Below are 8,946 nucleotides of genomic sequence, written 5' to 3'. Positions count from 1 at the left end.
AAGCTGTCACTTGGCAAAATTCATCAAATCACCCTCCTCCTCCATCCCATCCCACCCCTCCGAGATTTCATCCTCGGAATTCCACTTTAGCCAAGTCTTTGGGCACCAACCTGATTCAAGACATTGAGAATCTTCCAGGAATGTGAAGGGTGTAGTCTTGATCAGTCACCCACATTCCTACCTGTTCAGGTCCTGGATTCATTTGAACCCACTGAGTGCTCACTTCGCCAGGACATATACTAAAGTCACAACAATACGGAGAAGACTAGCATGGCCCCTGAGCAAAGACGACATGCAAATTCATGGAGCTTTATGTAATTTTGGACAGAAAAACTGGACGAATGGACACAGGCATCCCGGGGTGGAAAGGGAGACAGTGCTGTCACATCGCAGGGATTGCAACTAATACCATGAACAATATATGTATAAATTTCTAAATGAGAAACTAACTTGAGCTATAAACTTTCACCTACAGTGCCATAAAATTACAAATAAATAAACAGAGTCAACTGAAACATCATATTGACTCTGAAATCACCTCACAAGCCTACCCCATCATCCAGTTCTTGGGATCCTTCGATCATCTCAGTCCACATCTCTGGATTTGTGGCATGCAATTTCCTCCAGATATCTCAAAAACAAAACAAAACAAAACCAACAAACGTCTTCACCAGCCAGTATCTTCATGAAGCTCACAGTCCATGGGGAACCAGAGACAAGTAAGTAAACAGAATAAGTAGGAAAAATGGAAGCGTTTGGGCCAACAAGGTAGAGAGAACAGAAGGACTCATTTCAACTGGGAAAATAGGGGGTAGTCTCATAGAGAAAGTGGCACAAGCTAGATCTTGAGATGAAGAAGAGCTCAAGGAGAGAGAAAATAAATCATAGACAGAGGGAAGAGTCAGAACTGCCAAAGACAGCCCAAAAGGCATCAAAGAGCATGAACTCCAGAGGCTCTACCAGAAGGTTCCACGTGATCACTTGGTGAGGGAGAGAGGGTGAGGTGTCAGAAACTAGACTGCAAAGGGCCAGGTGAAGATAGACCTTGACTGGTCGTCTACTGGATGTGAATTTCAACTTCTTTCTAAAATAACCTGAAGGGAATTCAGCGACTAGCCAACCTGAATAGGGTTCAATGCTGGCAACGTGTTAGTGCCAAACATCCAGGGTTATCCTGCACAGCTACCAGGGCGATGAGGAGGAATTTGACAGCACAAAGAGTCAGACCTACATGGGAGAACATCAGTAATAAACTTCAGGCTGGCCCTTATTTCTTGTCAGGAGCATCCACTGAGAATTTCAAAATGGCAATCCATTTTTTGAGGTTCTATACTTGGTTTTATACTTGGTGGGAAATCCTGATTACACAGTGATTAAGCACTCAGCTGCTAATTGAAAGCCAGGAGTTTGAACCTACCAGCCAATCTATGGAAGAAAGATGAGGCTGTCTGCTTCCATAAAGATTACAGCCTTGGAAACCCTATGGAGCAGTTCTACTGTGTCCTGTAGGGGGGCACTATGAGTCGGAATCAACCCAGTGGCAATGGGTATATTTTAGACATGATGTGAATCGTGGCTCTAGGTTAGACATTACTAACTGCCTTGAAATCATTATTGTTTCACAGGTAAATATACACAGATCACAAAATAATTTTCATGTTGATGTGAATTTTTAAAGGAACATTTCAGATAAAATAGCATAATCTTCAAATCTCCAAGCCTATGATCTTTAGTGTGTTTGATTTTCCAATTCTGAGCTTCCTGTTCAGTGAATTGCTAAATTGCCTCTGGAAAAAGATTTCTAAAACCTAAATTTGGGAACCATCAGCTAAGTCATCTCTAATAACTATCTCTTTTCCATTCACCAACACATTTTGTTTCTCATTTCTCCATGCCTCAATGAAGAAGCCTATTCTAGAGTTTACTCACTGCTAGATTTAGATGGGAGGGTGACGTGTAGAGGAAGACATGTTTGGGAATACTCCACTTGATTACTATTCTTCCTCGTACAGAGTCGAAATCTTGGCATTTGACGTGCAATAAGAATAAACCATAAATAAATTATTCCAACATTTAAGATTCAGCAGAAACAAAAAAAAATGCATTTTGTCTAGCACTTTTGACTCCATAAATACACTCGCACATTTCCGAGCATTCAGTTTACCTGAATTTATCAAACAATACCCCAAAATCGCTTCATGTCTGAAGGACTTTGCTACTTACAAAACAACTGTCTTAAAGATCTGTTGGGCCAGCAGCAGAATTAAGGCACCCAGAAGAAGAACGCTCTGCTTCTAAAATTGCAGACTATAAAGGAGTTGGGATGACCCTTATATCAAATGCCCCTCCACCAAATTTTGAATGGAGAGCATTGTGAAGCATCAGTGGGGTCCAGGAAGTTCTTCTTCTGAGGTGGCTGCAGCAGATGTGCACACTAGGTCTCCCGGGGAGAGCCAAGGTAGGCAAAGGGTCTGGATTGAAAAAACACAGGGAAGAAGGCCACCAGAACCAGATCCTGGGAAAGCCCAAAGCCAAGTGGGATGGGGAGTCTGTTCAGATGAAAGAATTAAGATGTCAAAATACCCAGGAATTAGCCAGTTACTGTCAAGTCAGTTCTGACTCATGACGACCCCACGTATGTCAGTAGAATTATGCTCCATAGGGTATTTAATGGCTGATTTTTCAGAAGCAGATCTCCAGGATTTTATTCTGAGGTACCTATTGGTTGTCTCTAACCTACAGCCTTTCAGTTAGCAGCTGAACTAGTTAACTGTTAACACCACTCAGGGACTCCATCCAGAAATTAACAAGGCACATATTCTCTGCTCCAGCCAGACTCTCCTGAATCGTGATTTCTTGCTCCTGGATTTAGACAAAGGTCCTACTCAACTTAGAGGGTATCTCCATCTTCAGCTTATTGAGAAGACTTCTGTGGCAACCTAGCAACATGTCAATGTGCTAAGATTTGAAATAGAAGTACCAAGATCTGGAGAATCCTGGAGAATGCCTCTCCTGACTTCCTGGCTGCATTTCTAGAAGAAATGACTCCCAAAGCCAGAACTCAACGGGCGATACCATGGTCCTCTTCACTCTGGCACATAGTAGAATGGAATGTGAAAGCTGGACATTAGAAAAAAAAGGAAGGCTAGAGAAGAATTGATGCATTTGAATTGTGGTGTTGGTGAAGAATATTGAGTATACCACGGGCTGCCAGAAGAACGAACATATCTGTCTTGGGGTAAGTACAGCCAGAACTGTCCTTAGAAGCAAAGATGGCGAGACATCATCTTGCTTACTTTGGACATGTAATCAGGAGGGACCACTTGCTAGAAAAAGATACAACATTTGGTAAAGTAGAGGATCAGCAGAAACAAGGGAAACTCTCCCTGAGACATGTTGACACAGTAACTACAAAAACGGGCTCAAACATAGCAAAGATTGTGAGGATGGTACAGGACTTGGCAATGTTTCTTTCTATTATAAAAAAGATTGTTATGAGTCAGAGGCACTCTAGTGGCATGATAGTTAAACAGTTGGCTGCTAACTGGAAGGTTGTTGGTACAAACCCACCAAGCAACTCCTCAGGAGAAAGACCTTGTAAAAATTACAACCTAGAAAACCTTATGGGGCAGTTCTACTCTGTTACATGGGGTTGGTATGACTTGAAAATAGACCCAATGGCACCTAACAACAACAACACGTATGTATGTATCCTATAATTTTTCTGAGGCTCGGTTTCCTTGTCTATAAAAGAGGGATAATAAGACCCAGAGTGTCTTCCTGAGAGGGTTCTAGTGAGTATCTGATGTGAAGAAACACGAGAAACTGTACCACAAATTATGAAAAACACCAAGATGCAAATTGCAATGATTATTTATAAGGACCCAAGGGTTGTCCCAAGACATATTTTCTGCATCTCAATTCTTCCATCTCTGCTTTGGGACACCTCATCTCTCCCTAAATGTCTCCCTGTGCTGGGATACAGCCTCCCCTGCTGGTCTCTAAATTAGTGCATTCTCCTGTCACCTCCCCCACCCCCCCACCCTGAGAATTTCATTTCCTTTCATCCAATGAAATAAGAAGTTCAGGCCATCATCTTCAAAGAATAAGAATAAAACTTGGGGACCAAAATTATACCCATTGGGATCGCTTCTGCAGAAATACTTTGGAATTCCTTTTCATGCCCTATTAAATAATTAAAATGTTTCTTTTCTGCATCCAACGTTAGTTATTTAAACCCTAGTCCTAAGCTCCATTAGCAACCTTATTAGCACAAAACTTTCTTTGCCAGTTGGATTAGTTTTATAGATTTTTGCATAGAAGGAGTGTATGCAGACAAATACAAGTGTGTGGCTGTGATTAACGTCCTAGAATCCAAGGAAACAGGTTAAATTTGAGCTGACACAATTAATCTCCCTCCACCTAATAGCTTATTAGCATAATTGATGCCATCCATTTGTGTCAGGAGCTTTTAGCACCCCAAAACCAGTTCTGTGGATTCTACCCACTTTGAGTGGCATCTACTCTACAATTCCATCCCAAAGCGGATGCTCCACATTACTGATCTGACATGATGTAATCAGCCAAAACAACGGTCACAAGATGGTAGGACAGGGGAGCATTATGATCATCCTGTAGATGCAGCCACAAAGCCAATGAGATAAAAATTGAGAAATTCAGACGTTTCCTTCATCCTTATACCCAAGCCCTACTTATTCAGACATTACAGGCCAATGTCCTCATTCTGTGATAAACCTGGAGGGGGGAGGGAGTTCCTAGCGAAAGCCTACAAAACTGAAAAAAAAAAAAAAAGAAACCAGTTCCCATCAAGTCAGTTCCAAATGACAATTCCATGTGTGCTACAGTAGAACTGCGCTCCATAGGGTTTTCAATGGCTGATTTTTTTGGACATAGATCACCAAGTCTTTCTTCCGAGGCACCTCTGGGTGGACTCAAACCTCCAACCTTTTGGTTAGCAGCCAAGCATGTTCACCGTTCTCAATACACAGGGACTTCCATGAAAGCCTAAGGTAGATGTTGTTGTTGTTAGGTGCCATTGAGTTGATTCTGACTCATAGCAACCCTATGTACAACAGAACAAAACACTGCCCTGTCCTGTGCCATCCTTACAATCATTGTTATGTTTGAGCCCATTGTTCCAGCCACTGTATCAATCCATCTCGTTGAGGGTCTTCCTCTTTTTCACTGGCCCTCTACTTTACCAAGCATGATGTCCTTCTCCAGGGACTGGTCCCTCCTGAAAACATGTCCAAAGCACATGAGATGAAGTCTTGCCATCCTTGCTCCTAATGAGCAGTTGGGCTGTAGTTCTTCCAAGGCAGATTAGATAAACATCAGGAAAGGAGAGAAGGCAGCAGAGGGCTCAAGAAGCACAGCCTGTGGTGCCACTTAGAGTAGGAGCTAGCTGGGCATGCCTGAGTCCCTGCCTCAGGGACAAAACTGACTACCAATCATGGGAAAGACCCTAGAGACTGGGCTGCATGGGACTCAGGGTGGGCGGGAGGCCACGTTGTCTGCAGGCTACTGTGGTGAGATCTGGGGGTTGAGAGAACACAGTGGGCCACAGTCTAAGGCAAGACAAAAGGCCAGGGAAGTGATGACCAGGCAAAAGCAATGACAGAAAGGGCTCAGGATGGAGTTTGTCCAGACACAATGTCTCTTGCAGCAGTGGCTCATGGTTGTACGAAACTCCCAACAGTCTGGGTTCCTTGAAGAAAGATGGCCAGGCTTTGTCTCCTACCTGAGGAAACTCTTGCCAGGAGGTACCCTCCCCTCCCATGTCCCCTGCTGGGTCTCATTAAGCCATCATCAGAGACACTGTTGCTCCAGGGCATCATTGTGGAAGCTGTGCCCTAAATGCTCTTCATTTCAAGAAACATTAGCTCCTGAGTTTTTGCTTAGCTGATGCCCCATTCTCTCCAATTACACACATTTTCATGGAGGCTGTCTGCATGGGGAGGAATGATTCCCGTTGGAGCAAATGGCACCTGGAATAGAGGGATGAGAAACCACCATTGGTTTTTATGTCTTTGCTAGATGTTTTCACACCAAGTTTGGATCAGGCAGTTCTGTTGTCACCTTCCGACATGTCCTTTATCTGAACAGGGACAATGACCTCATGCACTGGGTGGACGCTGGGACACCAAGGTATGGGAGAGGGGAGGTGAGGGAAGGCAGAGCAGGTGGAGACAGTGCTGGGGGCCCTGCCCAGGCTGTCAGCCGGGAAGAGCAGGGTGGGTGCTATTGCAATGCCCAGGGACTTGGGGACCTTGGGCCAGGTGCATGCTGGGTGCAGGAGGAGCAGCAGGAGAGTGGTGAGGCATTGTGGGAAGGGTGTTTCCATGTGAGAACTCATGGGGTGCAGACTAAAATGAGCTTGGGGGAAGGGGCAAGAGCTAAGTAGCATACCAGAGCCAATGGGGAGATAGAACAGGAAGCTGACACTTCACGAGGGAGCCACAGGCCAGCCAGGAGAGGACCTGAGGAAGGGCCTGGGATAGGTGGTGGCAGATTCTGGGAAGGATAGTTCAGATCCCTGTAGATGGGGCTCTTCTGTCAGCTTTTAGGAGTGGTAAGGGCCCTTTTGGAGTTTCCTCAGCTGCAAAGAGCCACCTGGCCCATGGTCATTCCCACATGGTGTGATTCTCAGGTGTCCAGAGACCGGTGGTTGGGAGACTAAAAGCAGACAACCCGGAAGGCCATCCCAGCTCCAGCACTGAGGCTGTATGCCACCCTCTGACAGGCTTGCTTCCTTCCCAACCCACAGGTGTGGATCCCAAGCACAGCCCCCGTGAAACACCCTGCACCTCCCCCACCATCCCAGACTCTGCTTCCCAGAAAGCCTACCAAAAGATGCCAAGAGGAGACGAATTTTAATGGGGGCTCCCCACTCATCAGGAGTCCTGCTAAGCACCTCCCATGTACAGCCTCAGGCGGCTTTCCTACAGCCCTGGGAGGCAGCCGCAGGTTCAGATCTGGTGCCAGAGGCAGGACCGGGCACTGGGGGGAGGGGTGGTAACCTGCCCATGGTCAAACACCTGGTGAAGGGCAGAGCCAGGGCAGGTGATGCCTGAGTGACTTCAGGAAGCCCACAGGTGTGAGCAGGGACACGTGGCAAGACAGACCAGAGTATAGATCTCACCGATCTTCCAGAAGACTCTGCCATTTGATATTAGGGCATGGCCTCCAGAACCCACAGACCTGGATATCAGTCTGGATTCTACTACTGCCAGGCAGGGTGGTTTCTAAGCCTCTCTGAGCACGAGTTCCTCCCTCAGTAAAATGGGGTTCACATCTGCTTTGCAGTCTGATACAGGTGGTTAACACGATAGTCTGCTAACCAAAAGATTGCAGGTTCGAGTTCATCCAGAGCCACCTCAGAAAAAAGGCCTGGTGATCCGCTTCCAAAACACCCAATGGGGCTCAATTCTCCTTGGACACAGATGGGGTCCCCATGAGTCAGAACTGACTGGGTGGCAACTAGTGTATCTACTTTACAATGTTTTCCAAAGATCAAGCTTAAATATCGTATTCAAGTTTCCAACATGATAAAGGGTTAATATTGTTGGGTGCCGTTGAGTTGACTCCAACTCATAGTGAGACAGAGCAGAATTGCCCCATAGGGTTTCCTAGGCTTTAATCTTTATGGGAACAGATCGCCAGCTCTTTCCTCCCGTGGACTGGCCAATGAGTTCGAACCACCGCATTTCGGTTAGCAGCTGAGCGCTTAACAGTTCTGCCACCAGAGCTGCTTAAAGGGTTTATAACGTGTGCTCAATAAATGGCAGCCTGCTCCCTACTTCCCAGCCCTCCCACCCCCAGCCCAGCCCTGACTGCTTGGCTATGCTACACCTGCGGGCCTGGGGGTGCTTGCCTGCAGCTGGGCCAGGCTGGGCTGTCCCCGAGAGCCCTGCCACCTGTCGTCATGTCCTGTTTTCCTCATGCACAGCACTCCCCGTCCCAGCCCCACCTGCTCCCGGGGGAGGAGGAAAGGTTCCCACCAGTCCCCTTGGCTCCCGCTGTCCCCAGCTGGCCAGCCTCCTCACTCCAGAGACAAAAAGCCAGCCTCTGCAGCTGCCAGGGGTGTCCCTGCTACCTCCCTTGCATCTGGGCCCCGTGGGCCTGTCACATCTTGTGCATGGAAGTTAACGCACCTGGAAGAAAAGGTGACTTCCTCCCCAGAGAATGGCAGGGGCAGGCCAGAGGTGGGAAAGCCCCTCCCTGCCTCCATCCCTGGGACCAATCCCACGCTCAGTGAGGGCTGTAAACTCTCCCCCCAGATGGCCAGGGGCTGTCACCATCTACCCAGGGAGTCCCCAGCTAAGTATCAGGCACCAACAATGTGCTTTCTCCATGTGTTTCTGTCCATCAGGGGGGCCTCACCCCAGTGTTCAGGGCCAGGACAGCCAGGGAAAGGAATCATCGAATCAAGGGACTGGAGGGGGGCCGCACTCCCTCCCCCATTTCTCCAGGGAAAAGAATGAGGCTACAATGAACCTGGCTCTTCTCAAGAGCAAACTCAGGATCAGAATGTCTCCTGGCCTGCCCTTCAAGGGCCTGTGCTCCCATGGGACCCCTGCAGGTCTGGCAGGGAATGGTGGCAGGTCCCTGGGCCCTGCTGTGGCCCTGGCATCCACCAGAGCACCAGACACAGGGGGTCTCACTTAATTCTCTCATGAGCTTCCCAACACAGGTGACAAAGGCCCCAGACCCACAGAGGGAGGTGGGGCTCTGAGGTCACTATTGAGGTTACATAGCTAGTGACCTCATGTCCCCTTATTTCAGACCCTTACACATCCCCTTTCCACCATGCTCCCTGCACCTCTCACCAGACCAAAAAAAAAAAAAAAAAGTTGTCATCAGGTCAATTCTGACTCACGGTGACCCTGTAGGACAGAATAGGACTGCCCCATAGGGTTCCCAAGG

At 47.4% G+C, this 8,946-nt stretch overlaps 1 non-coding gene across 1 annotated transcript; it reads left to right on the top strand.

Moving 5' to 3' along the window:
• Nucleotides 1–215: 215 nt before the first annotated feature.
• Nucleotides 216–322, top strand: LOC111750248 (U6 spliceosomal RNA). Its single transcript, XR_002785400.2, has one exon. It is a non-coding gene; the product is annotated as a U6 spliceosomal RNA (small nuclear RNA).
• The last annotated feature ends 8,624 nt before the right edge of the window (nt 323–8,946 follow it).

Source organism: Loxodonta africana, chromosome 10 (assembly GCF_030014295.1).
Source record: "Loxodonta africana isolate mLoxAfr1 chromosome 10, mLoxAfr1.hap2, whole genome shotgun sequence".
NCBI lineage: Eukaryota > Metazoa > Chordata > Mammalia > Proboscidea > Elephantidae > Loxodonta > Loxodonta africana.
Note: the sequence above shows the minus strand (reverse complement) of the source record. Positions and strands in the feature narration are given on the sequence as shown.